General features: G+C 40.9%; 2 pseudogenes; both read left to right on the top strand.

Moving 5' to 3' along the window:
• The first annotated feature begins 1,185 nt into the window (after positions 1–1,185).
• On the top strand, positions 1,186–2,717 carry LOC141585223 (E3 ubiquitin-protein ligase RNF126-like; annotated as a pseudogene).
• Positions 2,718–3,050: 333 nt separating this feature from the next.
• Positions 3,051–13,105, top strand: LOC141585224 (tripartite motif-containing protein 64C-like; annotated as a pseudogene).
• The last annotated feature ends 11,377 nt before the right edge of the window (positions 13,106–24,482 follow it).

Raw genomic sequence — 24,482 nt, forward strand, 5'->3', positions numbered from 1 at the left:
AAGACTGCTGTTGCAGCCTTCACAGTGCAGGCAGCTGCAGAGGCTTTGAAAGAAGCAGCCTGAGAGGGTTCTTTAGAGAATCCATAGAGATTTTTGTGGTATATCATTCAGAAAGGCTTATGATGGGTATATTGGTGAAGTTTAAAGGAGTATATTAGAAATAAAGCTAGACATTATATACAGTCATGTGAGTGTTCATATATTTATCTGTGTATATATTTTTCTTTTATTTCCTTGTTATGGACTAAAAATAAAAAAATAATAATTAGGCAAAAAAATAATAATTATTCTGAAATGGAAGAATCAAACTCAGTAAAACATCCAAGGGGAATGGGTAAATATGGTAAAACTCTCATCTGGCATTATCAGGGAATCAAGTCTAATCTGTTCATGTCACTTCACACATAGGAAAGCATCAGTGTGTCCTAGAGCGCACTGGGGAACATGCACAACTGCTCCAAGGCGGAGGCCTCACGCCCTGCCTGGCCCCCCAGGGCTCAGAGGATCACTAGCTCAGCACATGTTTGAGAAACTAATTAAATTACACTTTTAGTAAATGTAATCACTCTATAGCATAAGAAATAATTTTTTATTAAAAGTATTTTATATAAAACACTATCATATAACACACAAGGTAGAGAAAAATAGTAATGAAGTGAACATTTGTGAACCTACTAGCTATATTAAGAAAATAATATTTTCAATATCTTTGGGTCCCCTATGTATTCACGACAGTTGTGCTTTTTCACTTTCTTGAATTGTTATGTTTATTTCCTGTTATTCTTTATGATTTTATCATACATGGCTATATTATTTACATATTTTATGTTTGTGTTTTATGTAGTTTACTATTTTTTATAAATGCAATCATGCCATGTATATTTTTATGGTACTTGATTTTTTCCCACAGGTCTTTAAGTGTTCAGATAGATAGATAGCATTTATTCAAATGAAAATAAGATTCATGGACCATCAAGACAAAGAAAATACATAATAATGTGAATAAGGAAAGTTAATATAAAGAATGATTAATTATAATAGAATTTGAGCAATGAAATATTGTCTAGTAAAGTGTAAGGAGAAGTCTAAATCATATGTGATGAGCACATATAAGGAATTGCCATTGTTTCCAGGGTGAAGTTTGAGAAGCCGATGAAGAGTCCCCTCACATCTTGCCCTCACTGAATGTTGAAAGTTGCTGTGGTGTTGCACATGAAAAACTTTTGGTCAGTCCAAAAAGTATCACTTGCTCAGTGGGAAGAACCTGGTACCTGGTACCCAGAAGTGCCCGGATGTGGCTGGGCGGTGTCCGAAGGCTGCGAGCAGGTGCTCACAGGCAGAAAGCTCATGCAGCGCCTGCCAAGCCCAGATGATGTGGAAATGGCCCTGGAGATGTATAAGCTGTCTCTGGAGACTGAACGACTTGAGAAAGAGAGAGACAAATCGGTGAACACTCATCAGAAATTTTCTGAAAAAGAGGAAGCAAAGGACTTATTTTTTCCTTTAAATCAATACACAGAATCTTCATTCATCAACTCTACTCTTCGTTAAGCACAATCACTCTAAAAAGTGTCTGGGCTAGAACTTTATTACTGCGAGAGAAAATGTGTAGTTATTGGTAATCTAGCCTTTTGTGGCTCATATGTCTACTTTCCTGGACTTGAAGTACTGGGGGTGGGTGGCACAGAGTAGGCCGAGGCGTCGCCACAGCCCGGACGGTGCTTCTGCCACTGCTGCTCCGTGGAGATCGTCCCACGCCTGCCGGATTATATCTGCCCAAGACGCGAGTCTGGTTTCATCGAGGAGCTTCCAGGAGAGACCAGGAGCACAGAAGATGGTTCTGCCCCCTCCGCAGCCCTCACGGACTGGAACCGCTGGAACCGGCTGCCTTTGGAGAACTTGGACCAGGACCTCAGGACCTCAGGGCCACAGACAGTTTGCTCTCGGCATCGTTGAGACAGCGTCGAGATCCCCACGCTCCCTCCGGGGGCGCAGGCTGACGACGGCAGGGACCCCGAGAGCCGGGGGGAGCGAGAGCCCGAGTCCCGGCACCCGCCCCTGGGGCCCCGGGCCGCCTCCCCCCGCGGTGGGCCACCGGCCGACACGAAGGCGCCCCCACGCTGGAGGGGGTCGCCCGGCGCTGACGGACATCGCGCCCGCCGCCATCCCCAGCCTGGGTCCTTGGGGAGCTCCGCCCTCCGACCCTGCGGACCGCGGCCTGGACGCCATCCTCACGCGGCCGCTCAATCCGTCTGAGAACGCGGGCCCCCCACCGGCAGACAGAGAAGACCCAGGCCCTGCCCGCCGCCCCGGCCCCGAGGGGCACCGGGCTCCGGGCGGGAGCGCCCGTGTGCGAGGACGACCGTGCGCCGGGCCGGCGCGGGCGGCGGCTGCCCTGCACCCCCAGGTCCGCGGCGGCCGCGTGGTGCCCTGGCGGGAGCAGGGGGTGCCCGCTCGCCCGCCCGCCCCAACCTGCCCCTTCTCCCGCCCTCGCCGCTGTCCCCGCCAAGCACGACGGCTGCCCCGGCTGCCGGAAAAGCCTCACGGGACAGAACTCGGCCACGAACGCCCTGGGCCTGGCGGGGGTGAGCGTCTCCTCGTCCTCCTCCGCCTCCAGCTCGCCCGGCAACGAGAACGCCGCAAGGAGCTCCTGAGCCCGCGTCTGCCGGCACCCACCCCGGTCCGCACCCACTCCTGCCCGGGGGACCCGAGGCTCCGGGGAAAGTGCGGGGCCTCTGCCCCCCACCCTCGGCCGGCGCCACGTGGCCGTCGCAGACCGTGTGCCCCGGCGGCGCCGCTCCTGGCTGGTCGGCACCGCAGGCCCGGCCTGTACCAGGGCAAGACCCGAGCCCGGCCCACGGGCCCCCTGGCTTGGGAAGGCAGGCGCCATACGGCCCCTGCTGGGGCACCCCGGCCTTCCTGGCCTCGCTGTCTGACCGCACCTTCTAAACGTTCAGTGGCGGAAAGGTTTTTATAATTTTAAATTATTACTGCTTTGAAATAAATGGACGTTTTCGCTCACATGCTGGCCATGCGTGAGCTGTGGCAAGATGGGGCCCAGCTGCTCCGCCAGTGCTGCGAGCACCGCCAGGACAGGCCGTGTGGGCCCCCCAGCCTCCGCCTCGGCTGCCTCCACAACCCAGAGTTTGGGGGCTCGGGACCATGAGGATGACCAGCAAAATTCAAGAACAAAACTACTACAGCAGACTTTTTTAAAGGAAAAAAATATGTGTATCTTGAAAGTTATTTAAAATACACCGCTTACAAAGAAAAAAAAAAAAAAAAAAAAAAAAACTTGGTTTCAATCCACACTTCAGGACTCCCTGGAAACTTGCCTTCTGGGCCACTTGTAAAGCTGTTTAGGTAGAAATGTCATCTCTGAGGTGCTCCACTGCAAATTTGAAAAAAGGCCAGTATCAGAAGAAGCTCTTGGCTGCTGAGGTCTCCTGGTCACCATGAACTTGAAGAAGTGAGTGCTATAGCAGCAGCCTTAACTACAGAATCTGGGAACTGGTGTACCCCTGCATACCATCTGGGCCAGATACCGGAGATGTCATTTCCAAAGCAGATTGGAAGCACGTTTTTGGAATTCTCTCCAATGTCTTCTACTCAAAAAGACTGACATCTTAACACTTGACTATATATATATATTTTTAAAAAAGGTCTAGATCTATTTATGTAAAAAATCAAGAGCGAGTGGATAACCCAAGTTTGGATAAATGGTGCATAATAAATTTATTCATTTTTTGCTGTTGTACATTGGATTTATTTTTGTATTTTGGTTTTGTGAGCATGTCTGCTCATGCAAATAATCAAGAGATTCTCTTTCCTGACAGCATCTTCCGATAGGTGGAATATCTGGGTTATAAAATTTGTGGATTGTCAATTCTACTGAGCAATGCCACTTACTGTTTTAAAGTGATTTCATTTATATTTCTACTAACAGGGTAATCATATTACATAAAAATAATAGAAGTATGGTTGATTGTGGCAGGTTAAAGAAATATAAATAACTCACTCTTATTAAAATCCAAGGGGCACAGTGGCTCACGCCTGTAATCCCAGCACTTTGGGAGGCCGAGGTCGGTAGATCATGAGGTCAAGAGATTGAGACCATCGTGGTCAACATGATGAAACCCCGTCTCTACTAAAAATACAAAAAATTAGCTGGGCATGGTGGCGCGTGCCTGTAATCCCAGCTACTCAGGAGGCTGAGGCAGGAGAATTGCCTGAACCCAGGAAGTGGAGGTTGCGGTGAGCCAAGATCACGCCATTGCACTCCAGCCTGGGTAAGGAGCGAAACTCTGCCTCAAAAAATAAATAAATAAAATAAAATCCAAGGGATTTGAGGGAAGAACAATTTATACATTGAGCATCAAATACTTCAAATAAGTTTTGGAAGACATCCAGAGGAGTGTAACTACTTTCTTGTAGTTTATCAAAATCCCGTAATAAGGTTAAGCAGGTAGGAATATAGGCACATTTGTATTTCAGAAAGCATTCTGGCCTAGATGAAATAGAAGGGCTTCAACCCAGCAAGAGAACAGAACAAGTGTGTGTGTGTGTGTGTGTGTGTGTGTGTGTGTGAAAAACAGTCCGACTCTGTCGCCCAGACTAGAGTCAGTGGCACAACCCCAGCTCAGTGCAACCTCTGTCATCTGGGCTCAGGCAATCATCCAATTTAAGACTCCCAAGTAGGTGAGATTACAGGCGTGCACCATCATGCCTGTCTAATTTGTGTGTGTGTGTGTGTGTGTGTTTTGTGGAGATGGAGTTTCACCAGGTTGCCCAGGCTGGTCTTGAACTTCTCAGCTTGACTAGTCTATCTATCCAGGCCTCCCAAAGTGCTGGAATTATAGGCATGAGCCACTATTCCAGGTCCTAAAATCTTTTCTCATGGCAACTGCTGTCATGTAAACTTTACCCTCAGAAAAGATAAGACTACCCTCATCTGTTGGATTTCAGTTTAGGTGTTACTTCTCTTAGGAAGACTTTCAGGATGACTGTCCCTTCCTTTGTATCACCTACTAGACCATGAGCTCCTTAAGGATTGAGTTTTCATTTTTTAAATTTTTTAAAAAATTTAATTTTCGGGACTCATGTGCAGAACATGTAGGTTTGTTACTATTTTGGCTCCAATCCCTACCAATATGGAGAGTCCATAGTAGACACTCATTTTGTGAGTAACCAGAGAAGTGCACACACGAGATCCTCTGAGACATTCTGGGCTTTGAACAGACGAGCTACACTGCATTGTAGGAATTGCACAATGCCTTTGTTATGGGGTTTGGCTGAGCATGCCAACAGACTTTTTGTGATGTCATTGATAGAGAGTTGGACAGTGTTATAGATGTGGGACAAGGTGAATATTATTATTCTATAAAATGCACCAAAACCTGCACAATACTTGAAAGCTGTGTAAACTTCCAATCAATTCTGCCAGCATGCAAGAAGCATTTCCCGCAAAATATTGTATGCAGTTCTGTGGCTTAGGAACATACTTTGGCAACATATTTAATATCACTGAGAGAAAAACAGTTTTCAGAGACAGATTGCCTGTGTTCAAACCCTACTTAATTTGAATATAACTATTCAAATTATTAAAGTTTCCTGTTCTTACATTTATTAATCTTTAAATGAGTATGAAATATTATTTATCTCATGGGGTTGCTGTAAGAATTAAGTAAGCTAGTACTTAGAACAGCTTGTAGCATATAATTTGTAATTAATAAATGTCTGATATTTTCATTTGAATGACAGTATATTTTAGTTAGGTAATGAAATACTGCTTTTTCTCTCTTACCTATTCTGCGTGATGACACAGTTGTAGTATAATAGATGGTAACTTTTTCAGCCTCTAGCACTAAAGTTTGCAATTATTGCTCATTCTTTTTTATGCATCTCATAAGTGCTCATTGTTTATTTCTGTCTAATTCAGGGCATTCTACACAACACAGCATTGAATTTTTCCTGAAAAGTGAGAGTAGTAGAAAGCCTTTCTTCTCTACACTTAGGTAGATAATATACAACATTTTAAGAAGTGTTTGAAGCAGTTTTCAAAAAACAACATTTATGGAAGACTCTGCATATATGTATCTATGATTACCTTTTCTAACTTTTTTGGATCTATCTTTTGAAGCATAATGCTGATCAAATGACACCTCAGAAAACATACTAATTTGCAATGTCATGGATTGATTAAAAAGACAGCCACTGCATCTTTTACTAGGACATGCTTTTATAAGGTTTATAATTGTTTTAATGTCTGTTAATATGTAAATGGTGACTTTTATTTAGATTTTTACTTTTTCAGTTTCTAGCAAGGTTTGTTAATTTTTAGTTTATAGAAATGACCGAAATCCGCAAACTTTAGATAATCTGTTAATACAAGTATGTGTAAACATTGGTGATTTATTAAATCATGGTAAACAACAACAAAATCTGCTAGTATGGCGACTGTGTTAAAAATATCTTTTATACACTATTAAAGATAATTATGCATATAATTATTCTGTAAATAGCAGCTGGGTGCCTTGGCTAAGGCCTGAAATTCCAGCACTTTGGGAGTTGGAGGCAGATAGATCACCTGAGGTCAGCAGTTTGAGACCAGCTTGGCCAACATGGTGAAACCCCCATCTCTACTAAAATTACAAAACTTAGCCAGGAATGGTGGCAGACACCTGTAACCCCAGCCGCTTGGGAGGCTGAGGCAGGAGAATTGCTTGAATCTGGGAGGCAGAAGTTACAGTGAGCTGAGATCATGCCATTGCACTCCAGCCTGGGTGACAGAGGGAGACTCCGTCTCAAAAAAAGGTAATAATAATGATTATTATTCTGTAAATAACTATTATATAATTTTAAAAATATGAATACGTACATTGCTTTAGATATTTGTGTACATATATGTAAAGTATCTGTAGTGAAATTATTCAAAAAGGTGTATGAATTGAAAAAAGATTTTATTTTTATATAAAACAATCATTATGAAATGGTCATAAAATAGTAAAAATAAGAAAAAAAGCTTAATACAACTAATTTCACTAAGCATTATATATACAATTATATGAAACACAATTGAGTTCCTCCAACACTTTTTTAAACAAGGGAGTTACACATTACAGATGTGTTGTAATCCCAGTTAATGTTTTATCTTTGGACATATTCTGTTAAATAATGGCTAGGCACTTAAGCAATTATAATTTTAAAACTCACAGTAAGAAATAAAATTTTAAAAGTTAGCATGTGGCTGGGCACGGTGGCTCATGCCTGTAATCCCAGCACTTTGGGAGGCTGAGGTGGGAGGATCAACTGAGGTCAAGAGTTCCAGACCAACCTGACCAACATGGTTAAATCCTTTCTCTCCTAAAAATACATGAATTAGCTGGGTGTAATGATGGGCACCTGTAATCTCAGCTACTTGGTAGGCTGAGGCAGCAGAAGAATTACTTGAACCAGGTAGGGGGAGGTTGCAGTGAGCCAAGATTCAGCCATTGCACTCCAACCAGAGCAACAGAATGAGACACTGTCTCAAAAATAAATAAATAAAAGTTAGCATGTGCAAAATAAAAATATATTTAATGAAATAATTGTTTTACATAAAATATTTCTTTGAACAAGTTGTGTAAAGTCAACTTTCTTGCATCCCAAACTTGTCTGTTGAGCTTTGAGCCCCCAAGTGTGGTTTTCTGTACTATATAAATCTAATCAGCCAATTTACCCCTTCCTGTGCAATCTAATCAGTTTCAGGAAGTGGGTGTGGTCTTGTGTGGGCCCTTACACACTAAAAGGATGCCCATCCACAGACCTCTCCTTCAGTGAGGACCCACTGGATTTCTGGCTTTTGGGCTTTGGAGCACTAGGAGTTACTTCTAATCTGGTTATCGACAGAGCTTCTAGAAAGAGACCATTCATAGTAGTCTTGTGAGTATCAAATTTACAGTAAACCCATCATGCTTACTTTTTCTCTTAAAAATACTTTAAATTTACCTGACAGCATGCTTGGGTCTTTTCTAAGCAAACAAGTAGCTGTCCTAGTGATTTTACATCGAATCAAGATAAAGTATCTTTTATTTGTAACAGCATTTTTGTACCCTTGCTATTTGATTTTTTTTATGTGACTATTTTCTGTATTGTTGGATGTTTTAGGTATGAAAAGATCTCTTTCCAGGGTTTCATGCAGTGATAGAACCCATCAAATACCTAAAATGTTCACTGAAATGTGGGAATGTAGTAATGGTTATTATGTTCACCACAGTAAAATGTAAAAATGTTGAATTGCTTTGAAAATTCTTGTTGGAAAAGTCCTATTTGCTGTCTCTTCACAATTTTCAGTTTGCAGACTACACTTGAAAGCTGTTAAAAATAGATCTAACTGGCCTAGTGTGCTGGCCCATGCTTGTAGTCCTAGCACTTTGGGAGGCCGAGGCTGGGAGATCTCTTGAGGTCAGGAGTTAGAAACTAGCCTGACCAAAATGGTGGAAAACCGTCTCTGCTGAAAACATGAAAAAATTATCCTGGCATGGTGGTGGGTGCCTGTAATACCAGCTAATTGGGAGGCTTAGGCAGGAGAATTGCTTAAATCTGAAAGCTGGAGGTTGCAGTAAGGTTGCAACAAAAAAGGAGGGAAGGAAGGAAGGAAGAAGAATTGGGGGCTACACTTCCATTAACTGCATTTCAGAATTTTCTAGTTGAGCACAGAAAACCTAAAGCATGTCTTCACTTTTTTGTTATTTTAGAAGATAATTTATTAGTTCTTTATGAATTCTTGCTATTATAGTTTAAATACTATTTCAGAATGTGAAAGTGTTCTCTCTGATCATCTGAATTGACTATGGAAAAGTTTCTAAATTAAGACATTATTTACATTTAATTTATTGAAAGGAAGAGTTTTGATGTTAAAGCTAAAAGGACTAATTCAATGAATGATAATTTTGGGAGTTGACAGTTGAAGTCCACTTTGATTGATTAATCAATCTTAGATAAAACCTATTCATAGTTGTCTAAGAAAACTTCACAGGTGAGTTTGGAGGCAGGGAGTATAGAATAATAGCATAGATACTAAGTGTCTTTTGTATATTATCATCATGGAATCATTGAGAGAGATAGAATGACAGAGACAGGAAGAGATTCAGAATGTACTTCTTCATTAATCAGCTTATATAAGTGACTCAGAACACATCCCCACATTGACTCTCTTCCCAGGATTTAAGCTTGTCTAAGTAATTGGGAATGATTGAGAGCACTGCTTGTTTAACAATAATACCATGAGGACTCTCGTCTCATTTTCCCATTTGAATCACAATTGAATCTTCATATCCATGGGTTTCATACCCATGGATTCAACTAATCTCAGATAAAAAATATTTGCAGGAAGAAAAAGCAGCTGTACATGCATTTTTTTGAGACAGTCTTGCTCTGTCACCCATGCTGGAGTGCGGTGGCCAGATCTTGGCTCACTGCAACCTCTGCCTCCTGGGTTCAAGCGATTCTCCTGCCTCCGCCTCCAGAGTAGCTGGGACTACAGACATGTGTCAACATGCCCAGTTAATTTTGTTGTATTTTTAGTGGAGACTAGGTTTCACCGTGTTAGCTAGGATGGTCTCAGTCTACTGACCTCATGGTCTGCCAACCTCAGCCTCCCAAAGTTCTGGGATTAGAAGCTTGAGCAACTGCACCCAGCCAAACATGTACATATTTTTAACAATCTTCTTGCTGTTCCTAAACAATCTTCTCACTGTTCCTAAACTGTATGGCATTACAAGTATTTATACAGCATTTACATTATATTAGGTATTCAAAGTCATCTAAAGATAAAGTATTCAGGAGGGTAGACTTAGGTTACATGCAAATCCTACACCATTTTCTAAAAAGAGACTTGAACATCTTAGGATTGTGGTATCTCAGGGAGCCCTGGACCCAATCTCTAATGGCTACTGAGGAAAAACTTCATAAATTCAGCATGTTTGCTAATTTACTATGTCTCAGTTTGTACTGGAGCTAAGTTATTGAATAGATTGGACAGAAGTCAAGTAAATAAGGAAAATTGTCTACCAGCCTTTTTTCCCCCTATTATAGGGGAAAATACAAATAAAATAAGAGAGAGAAATTCTCAGAATTTTTTTTAATTTTCAGAAACCTGGATTCAGCAGCCTGCAGGCCTTCCAGAATGAGGTCACCTGCACCATATGCATGACCTGCTTCATAGACCGGGTCACCATTGCCTGTGGGCACAACTTTTGCAGGCCCTGCCTCTGCCTCCGCTGGGAAGAAGGCAGAGCACCAATGCACTGCCCTGTGTGCAGAAAAATCTGAGAAGTCCAAATTCAAAACCAGTGTGGCCCTCAAAAAGCTGGCTTTCCTTGCCAGACAGAGCAGACCTCAGAGAAACATCAACAGCTCAGCCAAGATCTGTGTGTGACATGAGGAGACTAAGGAGCTCTTTGGCGAGGCTGACAGGAGATTGCTCTGTGCACTCAGCTCTGAGTCACCAGAGCTCACGGCTCACAGCCACAGCCCAATAGGATGGGCTGCTGAGGATTGCAGGGTACATGATGCCTCTAAGGCAGTTTGAAATCTACAGAATCTTAAATCACAAAGATGAGGGCCTATGCTAATGACGGTGATGGGAATGCAGATGGTGGCGGTGGTGATTATTCCATGGCAATCATAAAGCAGAAATGTGTCCTTATGCAGCCATAAAAAACGATGAGTTCGTGTCCTTTGTAGGGACATGGATGAACCTGGAAACCATCATTCTCAGCAAACTGACACAAGAACAGAAAATCAAACACCGCATGTTCTCACGCATAGGTCGGTGTTGAACAATGAGAACACATGGACACAGGGAGGGTAGCACTGCACACTGGGGTCTGTTGGGGGGAAATAAGGGAGGGACAGTGGGGGGTGGGAAGTTGGGGAGAGATAGCATGGGGAGAAATGCCAGATATAGGTGAAGGGGAGGAAGGCAGCAAATCACACTGCCATGTGTGTACCTGTGCAACAGTCTTGCATGTTCTTCGCATGTACCCCAAAACCTAAAATGCAATAAAAAAAGACAGAAATGTGTCATTTCAATGTTGCTGACTAATTTGACACTCTAATCAAAGCTGTGTTGAGCCTTCACTAAAGCAGATTTCCTTAGAAACATTGTTGAAATATGTGGTATGGAGCTGTGAAGCAGGCGGCCAGCAGCAAAACACTTCAAAGTCAGATTATATAAAAGCTAGTTTCTCAGAAAATTGATGCTATTATCTGAAGGGTCCCTTAAAACACTCTATTATGCTTCTATTACTTTTCACTTCCAAATTATTGGAAACAAATTTGTTTAACATGGAAAAATCTGACCACTGCACTCTAACTTAAATTCATGATTCTTTCAAATACAGCCTTTTTAAAAAATCAGTAATGGGATGAAATCTACTATACTGTCCTCATTATTGTTAAGCTTCTTGTTTATGTTGCAGAAGAAACTCACAAAGGAAATGGACTATGGAAAATCATCAAGAAACAGAAAACAATCTAAATCAGGAAACTAGCAACACTCGTTTGATAGTGGTAAGAATGAAAATGTTTCCTTTTGTTTTTATGCAAATAAACACAATGTTGGCTTATAATTTTTAGCTAAATTCAAACTACCACTTAAAAGATAGTGGTTTCATCCCATAAAAAATATAATGATTTCAATTGATATAATAGGATTCACAAATAGAGAAGCCCACACAAGCTAGCCAAGTAATTTTAATGTATTAGATAAATGGCATATTATATCTCCTAGTTCAAATTCGAAGGTTGGTATAAACATTTTCAGACACTGGAAATGAGACAACATTTTACTAAGGTTGGGTGTGAGGAAGAGGAAATAAATAGAATAGTATGTAAAGGAAAAATACAGTTAAAAAACGCTATGCATAACATGGTGTATGGCTAAAATGTTTTTTAATATTTAAGTGAATCAGGCATGGAAAAAACCTAAAAGGCAGAAGATTAATAGGGAAAATAACTGACTTGGTAAGAGCTGTGAAGAAGCATCACAGGGAGAGAAATGAAGAGTCTTTATATAGGTTTCGATTTAAACAGGGAAAGAGAATAGGAACTTTTTTTTTTTAAATGATAGAAGAAATGGCAAATACTCAAGACTCTTTGCAAGAGTAGGCAGAAAATTTATCAAATTGCTTGATTACACCCAGAATATAATTATTTGCAGTTTTCTGTTGAGAGTTACAACATGTAATCATTTTAACCAAATGTCTCTGCAGGACTATGTGGATTTAAGGCAGGTGATAATCAATATTCAATATCAAAAGATGCATCCATTTCTTGAAGAGGAGGAGCAACTTCATCTACAGGCACTGGACAGAGAAGAGCTTTTCCAACCACTCCCAAACAGTCAAGTGAGAATGACCCAGCATTTAGAAAGGATGAAAGACATGTACAGAGAGCTGTGGGAGCTGAGCCACATGCCTGGCATGGAGCTGCTCCAGGTGAGGAGGGAGGGTCCATCCTCAGAGACAGGAAGCCTTTGCTGGCCAATGCTGCCAGGACATGGTATGTCACCTGCATAGGTCACTACTGTTTGCTAAGTAACAACTGCTGTCTGACACCCATCATTACATTTGTCCAGTCATTTATTACTGCATACTTTGGTAATCTTTGGGAAGTTTTTCCATTGTAGTACCTAACATAGGAAAACATTCTCTTCAATATAATTAGGAGTACTATCCACACAGAGAGGTTATCCAAGGTCAGCAGAACCCCAGGTGAGGGGAAGGTTACTAATACTCCATTTATGTGCCCTGGTTCCTCTCCACTCTCTGATGTCCCATACAACAGTGATTACTGAAGCTATTGAGGCTTTTCCCCTTGCCTGGGCAAGTTTGTAAAAGTTGTTCATCAGTGTCAGCATACTCTGTTTCTCATATAGTTCTCTGTTTTGTTTTAATAGCTGTCATATGCGGTCAGACCTTTCCATGGGAATAAGATTAGGAAACTAATGACCCTGGAAACCCAGGTATCCTTGATTTACTCCACAATCTCTTGCTGAGCTCCTTTGCTCTTAATGTCTGCCGATGAAGTGTTTCATGGTTTAGTTGAGGTTCTATTATTAACGTAACCTGGAATGATTCCTTAGAGGGGAATAAGAAAATATACATTATTAAAACACTGAACTAAAAAGAAACAAAAGTATGGGAAAATGTGCAGAAGCAAAATACTTTCACAATTAACATTATCTTTTATTTCTTTGCAGGATGTGGGAAATGAATTCAAAAGGTGAGTTTGCACTAAAATAATGTTATTTCTGAACAGGTCATTCTCTTGTTAATGAAGTGTATGTATACATTTTGAGCTACTAAAATCATCCTCAGTGGCTATGTTTTTTTTTTTTATTGCATTTTAGGTTTTGGGGTACATGTGAAGAACATGCAAGATTGTTGCATAGGTACACACATGGCAGTGTGCTTTGCTGCCTTCCGTCCCCTCACCTGTATCTGTCATTTCTCCCCATGCTATCTCTTCCCACCTCCCCACCCCCGCCCCTCCCCCATTTCCCCCCAACGGACCCCAGTGTGTAGTGCTCCCCTCCCTGTGTCCATGTGTTCTCATTGTTCAACACCCGCCTATGAGTGAGAATATACGGTGTTTGATTTTCTGCTCTTGTGTCAGTTTGCTGAGAATTATTGTTTCCAGGTTTATCCATGTCCCTACAAAGGACGTGAACTCATCGTTTTTGATGGCTGCATAATATTCCATGGTGTATATGTACCACATTTTCCCTATCCAGTCTATCATCGTTGGGCATTTGGGTTGGTTCCAGATCTTTGCTATTCTAAACAGTGCTGCAATGAACATTCGTGTGCACGTGTCCTTGTAGTAGAATGATTTATAATCCTTTGGATATATACCCAGTAATGGGATTGCTGGGTCAAATGGGATTTCTATGTTTAGGTCCTTGAGGAATCGCCACACTGTCTTCCACAATGGTTGAATTAATTTATATTCCCACCAACAGTGTAAAAGTGTTCCTATTTCTCCACATCCTCTCCAGCATCTGTTGTTTCCAGATTTTTTAATGATCGCCATTCTAACTGGTGTGAGATGGTATCTCAATGTGGTTTTGATTTGCATTTCTCTGATGATCAGTGATGATGAGCATTTTTTCATATGTTTGTTGGCCTCCTGTATGTCTTCTTTTGTAAAGTATCTGTTCATATCCTTCGCCCATTTTTGAATGGGCTTGTTTGTTTGTTTGTTTGTCTGTTTTGTAGATCTGCTTTAGTTCTTTGTAAATTCTGGATATCAGCTCCTTGTCAGATGGGTAGGCTGCAAAAATTTTTTCCCATTCTGTTGGTTGCCGATTCACTCTACTGACTGTTTCTTTTGCCATGCAGAAGCTGTGGAGTTTGATTAGGTCCCATTTGTCTATTTTGGCTTTTGTTGCCATTGCTTTTGGCGTTTTGGTCATGAAGTCCTTGCCTACACCTATGTCCTGAATGGTTTTGCCTAGATTTTCTTCTAGGGTTTTTATGGTGTTAGGTCTGATGTTTAAGTTTTTAATCCATCTGGAGTTAATTTTGGTGTAAGGTGTCAGGAAGGGGTCCTGTTTCTGCTTTCTGCACATGGCTAGCCAGTTTTCCCAACACCATTTATTAAACAGGGAGTCCTTTCCCCATTGCTTGTTTTTGTCAGGTTTGCCGAAGATCAGATGGTTGTGGGTATGCTGTATTTCCTCTGAGGCCTCTGTTCTGTTCCATTGGTCTATATCTCTGTTTTAGTACCAGTACCATGCTGTTTTGATTACTGTAGCCTTGTAGTATAGTTTGAAGTCCGGTAGTGTGATGCCTCCTGCTTTGTTCTTTTTGCTTAGAATTGACTTGGCTATGCGGGCTCTCTTTTGGTTCCATATGAAGTTTAAGGTGTTTTATTTCCAGTTCTGTGAAGAAGGTCATTTGTAGCTTGATGGGATTAGAGTTGAATCTGTAAATTACTTTGGGCAGTATGGCCATTTTCACGATGTTGATTCTTCCTAACCATGAACATGGAATGTTTCTCCATCTTCTTGTATCCTCTCTTATTTCTTTGAGCAATGGCTTGTAGTTCTCTTTGAAGAGGTCCTTTACGTTCCTTGTTAGTTGTATTCCTAGGTATTTTATTCTCTTTGTAGCAATTGTGAATGGCAGTTAGTTCTTGGTTTGACTCTCTTGAAGTCTATTAACTGGTGTATAGGAATGCTTGTGATTTTTGCAGGTTGATTTTGTATCCTGAGACTTTGCTGAAGTTGTTTGTAAGTTTCAGGAGATTTTGGGCTGAGATGATGGGGACTTCCAGATATACAATCATGTCATCTGCAAATAGAGACAATTTGATTTCTTCCTTTCCAATTTGGATACCCTTTATTTCTTTTTCTTGCCTGATTGCTCTGGCTAGAACTTCCAGTACTATATTGAATAGGAGTGATGAGAGAGGGCATCTTTGTCTAGTGCCAGATTTCAAAGGGAATGCTTCCAGTTTTTGCCCATTTAGTATGATATTGGCTCTTGGTTTGTCATAAATAGCTTTTATTGTTTTGAGATACGTTCCGTCAATACCTAGTTTATTGAGGGTTTTTAGCATAAAGCGTTGTTGAATATTGTCAAAAGCCTTCTCTACATCAATTGAGATAATCATGTGGTTTTTGTCTTTGGTTCTGTTTATGTGATGAATTACGTTTATGGACTTGCATATGTTGAACCAGCCTTGCATCCCCGGGATGAATCCTACTTGATCATGGTGGATGAGCTTTTTGATACGCTGTTGCAATTGGTTTGCCAGTATTTTATTGAAGATTTTTGAATCTATGTTCATCATGGATATTGGCCTGAAATTTTCTTTTCTTGTTGAGTCTCTGCTGGGTTTTGGTATCAGGATGATATTTGTCTCGTAAAATGATTTGGGAAGGATTTCCTCTTTTTGGATTGTCTGGAATAGTTTCAGAAGGAATGGTATCAGCTCCTCTTTGTATGTCTGGTAGAATTCAGCTGTGAACCCATCTGGACCTGGACTTTTTTTGGGTGGTAGACTCTTTATTGCTACCTCGACTTCAGACCCTGTTATTGGTCTATTCAGGGTTTCAGCTTCTTCCAGGTTTAGGCTTGGGAGGATGCAGGTGTCCAGGAATTTATCCATTTCTTCCAGGTTTACTAGTTTATGTGCATAGAGTTGATTGTAATAATCTCTGATGATGGTTTGGATTTCTGTGGGATCTGTGGCGATATCCCCTTTATCGTTTTTTATTGCATCAATTTTGTTATTCTCTCTTTTCTTTTTTATTAATCTGGCTAGTGGTCTGTCTATTTTGTTGATCTTTTCAAAAAACCAGCTCCTGGATTTATTGGTTTTTTTGAAGAGTTTTTTGTGTCTCTATATCCTTCAGTTCTGCTCTGATCTTAGTTATTTCCTGTGTTCTGCTAGGTTTTGAGGTTTTTTTGATCTTTCTCCTCTAGCTCTTTCAATTTTGATGATAGGGTGTCAATTTTAGACCTCTCCTTTCTTCTCATGTGGGCACTCATTGCTATATATTTTCCTCTAGAGACTGCTTTAAATGTGTCCCAGAGATTCTGGTATGTTGTGTTTTCCTTCTCATTGGTTTCGAAGAACATCTTTATTTCTGCCTTCATTTCCTTGTTTATCCAGTCAACATTCAAGAGCAAGTTGTTCAGTTTCCATGAAGCTGTGCGGTTCTGAGTTAGTTTCTGCATTCTGAGTTCTAACTCGATTGCACTGTGGTCTGAGAGACTGTTTGTTATGATTTCTGTTCTTTTGCATTTGCTGAGGAGTGATTTATTGCCAATTATGTGGTCAATTTTAGAGTAGGTGTGATGTGGTGCTGAGAAGAATGTATATTCTGTGGATTTGGGGTGGAGAGTTCTGTAAATGTCTATTAGGTTTGCTTGTTCCAGGTCTGAGTTCAGGTCCTGGATATCCTTGTTGATTTTCTGTCTGGTTGATCTGTCTAATATTGACAATGAGGTGTTAAAGTTTCCCACTATTATTGTGTGGGAGTCTAACTCTCTTTGTAAGTCATTAAGAACTTGCCTTATGTATCTGGGTGCTCCTGTATTGGGTGCGTATATATTTAGGATTGTTAGCTCTTCTTGTTGCAGTGATCCTTTTACCATTATGTAATGTCCTTCTTTGTCTCTTTTGATCTTTGTTGCTTTAAAGTCTATTTTATCAGAGATGAGAATTGCAACTCCTGCTTTTTTTTTCTCTTCATTTGCTTGGTAGATCTTCCTCCATCCCTTTATTTTGAGCCTTTGTGTATCCTCGCATGTAAGATGGGTTTCCTGGGTACAGCACACTGATGGGTTTTGGCTTTTTATCCAATTTGCCAGTCTGTGCCTTTTGATTGGGGCATTTAGTCCATTGACATTTAGGGATAGTATTGTTATGTGTGAAATTGATACTTTCATTTTGATGCTACCTGGCTGTTTTGTTGGTTAGTTGATGCAGCTTCTTGATTGTGTTGATGCTCTTTTACCATTTGGTGTGTTTTTGGAGTGGCTGGTACTGGTTGTTCCTTTATATGTGTAGAGCCTCTTTCAGGAGTTCTTGTAGAGCAGGTTTGGCGGTGATGAAATCTCTGATTGCTTGCTTGTTCACAAAGGATTTTATTTTTCCTTCACTTATGAAGCTTAGTTTGGCTGGATAGGAGATTCTGGTTTGAATGTTCTTTTGTTTAAGGATCTTGAATATTGGCCCCCAATCTCTTCTGGCTTGTAGGGTTTCTGCTGAGAGATCTGCTGTGAGTCTAATGGGCTTCCCTTTGTGGGTAACCCGACCTTTCTCTCTGGCTGCCCTTAGCATTTTCTCTTTCATTTCAACCCTGGTGAATCTGACGATTATGTGCCTTGGGGTTGCTCTTCTTGAGGAATATCTTTTTGTGGTGTTCTCTGTATTTCCTGGATTTGAATATTGGTCTGCCTTGCTAGGTTGGGGAAGTTTTCCTGGATAATATCCTAAAGAGTATTTTCAAGCTTGGATTCATTCTCTTCATCACATTCAGGTACCCCTATCAAACGTAGATTAGGTCTTTTCACATAGTCCCACATTTCTTGAAGATTTTGTTCATTTTTGTGCTTTTTTCTCTGTTCTTGCCTTCTCTTTTTATTTCATTGAGTTGATCTTCGACCTCTGATATCCTTTCTTCTGCTTGGTCAGTTTGGCTGTTGAAGCTTGTGCATGCTTCACGAAGTTCTCGTGTTTTTCAGCTCCATCAATTCATTTATATTCCTCTCTGTGCTGTCCATTCTCGTTAGCATTTCGTCCAATCTTTTTTCAAGGTTCCTAGTTTCTTTGCATTGGGTTAGAACATGTTCTTTTAGCTCACTGTAGTTTCTTACTACCCACCTTCTGAAGTCTGATTCTGTCATTTCATCACCCTCCTTCTCCATCCAGTCTGGTTCCCTTGCTGGTGAGGAGTTGTGATCCTTTTTAGGAGGAGAGGTGTTCTGGTTTTGGGAGTTTTCATCCTTTTTGCGCTGGTTTCTTCCCATTTTTGTGGGTTTATCCACCTGTTGTCTTTGTAGTTACTGTCTTTCAGATTGGGTGTCTGAGTGAGCTTCTAGTTCGTGGATGCTGAAGTTACTTTTTTTTTTTTTTTTTTTTTTTTTTTTTTTTAAGCTTTCCTTCTGACAGTCTGGCCCCTCAGCTGTAGGACTCCTGAGGTCCTCTCTGGGCCCTGCTTGCCTGGGGATCACCTGCAGCAGCTGCAGAACAGTAAGGGTTGCTGCCAGTTCCCTATTCTGCTATATTTGTCCCAGAAGGATGCTCGCCTACTGTCATTCCATTCTCTCCTTTATGAGGTGAGTCTTTGGATCTGTTGGGATCAGGGAGCTACTTTAGGAGACAGTCTATCTTTTATTGGGGCTTAAGTCCTGAGCTGTGAGCTCTGTTGTTCATTCAGAGCTGCTGGGCAGGTACGTTTAGGTCTGCTGAAGCTGAACTCATAAAGCACTTTTTGTTCCCAGGTGCTCTGTCCCGGGGAGTTGGGGCTTTATGAGTTTCCATTGTACTACTGCCTTTTTTGATTTTTCTTTCAGGTCTGACCCGCCCAGCTAGCAGCACGCCTAGCCACTGCCTGCCCGCAGGGGCTTTGCTGAGCTGCTGTGGGCTCTGCCCAGCTGCCCTGAGCTCTTCCCTGCAGTCCTGTTTATATGGGCGTACCTAGAACTGTCTCAGCAATGGTGGCCCCGTCTCTTTTATGGCGGACTCTCTCTGTTGTCGCAGGTTGCCTCAGCAATGGCGGGTTGCCTCGGCAACGGCAGCCTGCCTCAGTAGTGGTGGAGAGTCTCAGTAATGGCAGAAGCCCCTCCCCCACCAGGCCCAACCGTCCCGGTTCAGCTGTGCTTGGTTTGAAGGGCTCAACCCAGATGGTTTCCAATTACTGTTTTTGTTTTCGTTGTTGTTGGGGGTGGGGGGCTGGGACCAACGGAGCCTGATCACTTGGCTCCCTGACTCAGAATCTTTTCTTTTAAGTTGAAGGACCCCACGTTCCGGTCGCTTGTTGAAAAGACGCCGAGATCTCCCATGCTGCGACTCACGGAGTCGGCTCGAACTGCGACGCTGGCTCCTGGCGGATTTTTTGCCTAGGAATCTCCTGGCCTGACTCGCTATTTCAGATGAATGGGCAACTCTGCCATCTCAGGGCTCTGATCGCCAGCTAAGAGGGCTCCCAGACCAGTGGCTTTTGTAGGGAGAACCGCAGCAACAGGGCATGGTCACAGCAGCCGCGTGGGCAGAATCAGCCCCGTGGGGGCCAAAACAGCCGCACCGGCTGGGACTGCGATGCTGGCGACCCCTCTGCCTGGGTATCTCCTGGTCTGTGGGCAATAAGAGTTCGTCTGGAAATGCGGCGTCCACTCACTCTCTGCACTTTCACTGGGAGCTGAAGTCTTGAGCTGTTCTTAGGTGGCCATCTTCCCAGCATTCCTCAGTGGCTATTTTTGATTTTGTTTCAAAAGAGGCCCTGATGTCTGTTTCTCTTTGGTCTGGAAAGTTTTCATTTAAAATTTGTATGAATTCAAATATATTTAAAAACAATTTTCCATTCTGAAGTTTGTTCTTCCCAATTCATCCATCCTGCCCAGCTCTAACCCACAGATCTTTATAAAAAATTATTCTGAGGAATCATAGCGATGTCTTCTATTCTAGAGGGGTGGGAGGTAAAAAAGACAGAGGTAGGAGGGAGATTCCCTAAGGATGGGCTGAGGAAGGAGGTTTGTTCCCAAAAGCATCCCAGACCTGCTCCATCACAAGACATACAGTTGTAGGAAAGACCTCGGGAAGATGGTCACCCCAGGACCCTCAGCAGCAGGGCTTTCAGGCTGGAATTAGACCCCTTCGTTTTGCACAAAAGATTAAGTCCTTTGTCTCATGGAACATTCTCTGTTAGACACTGACTAGCATTAGTGACAACTGCAGACTGATGTCACAAATGTTTTGGTCTGAGTTTTCCGCTCTCTGTAATATTTCCAGGATTTCTGTATATTTCCAGGGGGTGTGATGGGCAGAGGGAGGCAATGCCTTTAGAAATTGTGTCATGTCTGAGAATAATATGTCTGGAGAAAGTGAGTTTTTGTGCAAGTAAAATTTAGAAAAAGTAACATTCTCATGTCCCCAAGAGAATGGAATAAAATGTAAATGCAGTTAACCAAAACTGGCAGAATTCTGAGGAAACATCTTGCATGAAAATATGGTATCTTTGTACAACCGTGTGATTAGCTCTGGGCCTGTAGTGAGACAGAGTTTCGCTCTTGTTACCCAGGCTGGAGTGCAATGGTGCGATCTCAGCTTGCCGCAACCTCCACCTCCTGGGTTCAAGCAATTCTCCTGCCTCAGCCTCCTGAGTAGCTGAGATTACAGGCACATGCCACCATGCCCAGCTAATTTTTTGTATTTTTGGTAGAGACGGGATTTCACCATGTTGACCAGGATGGTCTTGATCTCTTGACCTCATGATCCACCCTTCTCAGCCTCCCAAAGTGCTGGGATTACAGGCTTGAGCCACCACACCCAGCTTAAGTTTTATTATTTCTAACATGTAGGTAATACAGAGTTTACTAAAACATCTGCATCTTTCTTACCTGCATAGTAATATTACAATAATAAAAACTCAATTTCCTGACTTACAGTTTGAAGAAAATGTAAAATGCGATACATACTGTATCTGCAGAATAAGAGGACAAAGAATATTCAGCTTATACAGTTATGAAGACATTAGTTCTCATGATGGCATCAATATTTCATGTTTATTCATTATAATTCAATTTTGAAGCCTTAGATTTGGCACAATGGCTTTTAATTGGTTCCATTCTAAGTACATTTATATACATTCTACAAGCACTTTTATTATTTATAAAATCAGAAAGTTTTGATCAACATAGAAAATGACTAACATATCCATAATCAGGACAATTCTGATACCATCAGATACTTCTCATAATCACTGAAAGGTGAGGAATTGTGAATATGGCTTGACCATGTTAGGCCCATTCAAGAGAGCAGGTCTAGGCAGCAAAGGGCAGGAACCCAGAGTAGATTGAATCAGGGGCTAAACAGATAATATAAAGCCAGAATATTATTTTCAGAAACTTCTAAACTTTACATGTGTTAATTTCTACCAAATACTTGATAATTTTCATTCCAATAAATGCATCACAACAAAGTGATGTCTACCTATTGGTGATCTTAAAGACAAAACAAGAAGAATTTTCTACTAAAAAATTTTTTAGATATGTCCTGAAACAAACTATGTAGAGATACATATTAAATCATTACTCCACCCAGTGATACGGTCACATTTTTTTCTCTATAATTTACAGAATAATACATAATTGTATGTGCTGTAGAGCTGTAGTAACATTTCATCTTCATGGATGCATGGGGCTGAATTCTTTTGCCTTCTTTCATTCTGCAATTTTCTTAGAAGAGGATCAAATGAAGTGAATAAATGGGCCACAGAGCCCCTGCCCCTCATAGCACTCATTGAGTGCTTGGCAGTATTTTTTCTTTGGCAGTGAGTAATTCTCTGAGTACAGAAATGGTTCCTTGCTCTATAAGCCTTTCTGAGGACATGAGACAAGTGATATTTGGAGTTGACCATCGCAGTGAAGTCATGGATCCCCCAGGAGTGGAGAGATTTGCGCTGTGGGGAGCTCAAGTATTCTCCTGCAGGCATTACTGGGGAGTGGATGTGACCTACTCCCCAACTGCATTCTGGGAGTCTGCAAAGACTCCAGGACAGCAGTTACCAATATCATTATTGGTTCTGATGAAAGGTTTTTTTTTTTGTTTTTTTGTTTTTTGTTTTTTTTTTTTAATTTTCCCTAAAGAGTAGCAATCACTATAGTCTCTCCACCTATAATTCATTATGTGCAAAGGCCTTGGGATTGGGTCGGGGTGTTTCTGGATAATGAGAATGGAGCTGTGAGTTTCTTTGATGTTTATAAAGGTTCTCTTATCTTTGGTTTTCCTTCTTCTCTTCCCCTCTGAGGCCTTTCTTTTCTTTGGTTCCACATGAAAATTTGGTTTCATGATGATTTATTGTGACCTCCCCCCATAAATGAGGCAAATAGTGTTCTGAGACCTTATTCAAGGAAAGAGGCCTATGTGTGGGAGCCTGTGAGCTCATTGTAACTTCATGGAATGTAATTACTTTATGGTTATAAATGAAATAACCACCTTGATTGTATACCTTTGTTAATTAAGTTATTTTAATAAATTATTGTGTAATTTTTACTAGAACATCAATTATAGCTTTTTGTTTTTGGTAACAGGTTTATTGAGATCCATTCCCTTACCACGAAAGTCCTTTTCTAATGTATTTAATTCAGAGGTTGTTAGTATATCACACTTGTGCAGCCATCAGAACTACCTACTGCCTGGACATTTTTATCACTTCCAGAAGAATCCCAATAACCATTAACATTTATTCTCCATTCACCCTCCACCATTTCTTCATAACACTTAATCTGCTTTTCAATTTGTGCATTCAGGTAAAAAAAAAACATACTATCTGAGGGTTTTTAAAAATCTGATATTTTTTCAGAGTGTGTTTTCAAAATTTGTACACATTGTAAACCATTTGTCTTACTTGTGTATTTGAACCAGCCTGGGGTAAAAAAATGAAGTGCTGGATATCTTATCTTACAAATAATAAAGAAGAGGGCTTATTTTCTTTTTACATCTGACCAAATTAAGTTGATCTCACAGACTTTTTTACTTCTTATCATCCTAATTATTAATCACATTTCAGCTCATACAATAGTTTTTCAGTGCTGGGTGGCTGTGCTATTTCATCCTCTCTGAGTACATTATATCAGATTATAATATTCAGAAAACTCTTATTACTACCAGATTGGAAATTTCAAGGAGGCAAAAGCAGTATTTGCCTTCTTTGTTAACATATTATCAGTGCAATTTTTAGAATACACAATAAATAAGATGCGTAAATGGATAAGTAGGGGTGTTAATATGTACAAGTATTATTCTAACATTGGAAAACTTTTCCAAAATGTAAGTAACAAAATAGGATAGAACATGATGAATAGCTATCAAAAGACAACAGATCAATTTTTAGATTTATAGTCAAAGATAATACTATTATGTTAGAGTTTAAAATAATTACAGCATAATTTTTTTCTATAAAGTTGATTTCAATTGTCTAAGGCTTTTTAATATGAACTAGTGAAAGATAAAGTTTCCTATATAAAATGATGGGGAACAGGAACAGGACTTAGAATAATAGAGACTGTCATTATTTCAACTGTCATATACATTTAATTACTTACTAAGCATAAAGTGGTATGAACCTCTTTATGCAGTAGAAAGAACAAAATTAATTTACGTTTCAAATAAGAATCCAGATATAGAGTGGAACCTTGTATAATGGAATGTAATAGCTATGTCTCCTAGGGCACCAGCTTGTCTGCTCTAACAAAGACCTCAAATTTGAAATGATTGAGAGGGTGCATTTCTCTCACCTGTTTGGGCCAATGTAGGAGTTAGTCAAGAATAAGACTGACATCTTCAACAACTGAATTTTATCTCTGTGTGGAAGAAGCTGCCATTTATGCCATGCCCCATGCACAGAAAACCTGAAAGAAAAGCAGGAAGGACAAGAGTATTTGTCTTTAAGGAAATGATCTGGTGTTTTTCACAACACTTTTGTTCCCATCCTGTAGTTTCAAAATTAGACATGTGGCACACGAAGTTGTGAGGTATATCTGGGAATCCTGTCTCCACACAAAAGATACTTATATTTATCATTTGGTTGAGAAAAAAATTAAATGACTGGCACAACAGACAATAACCCAAGAGATTGGTTCAGTGAGACAAAGCAGGACCTCAACAAAACAGATAAGGTGTTGCTTAAGGTTAGCACCAGGTCTTAGTATTCAAGAGTGGGTTAACCTTGCTTTTTACAACTGTCAAGGTGTCCGTTGCTTTCC

Source organism: Saimiri boliviensis, chromosome 7, assembly GCF_048565385.1.
Source record: "Saimiri boliviensis isolate mSaiBol1 chromosome 7, mSaiBol1.pri, whole genome shotgun sequence".
NCBI lineage: Eukaryota > Metazoa > Chordata > Mammalia > Primates > Cebidae > Saimiri > Saimiri boliviensis.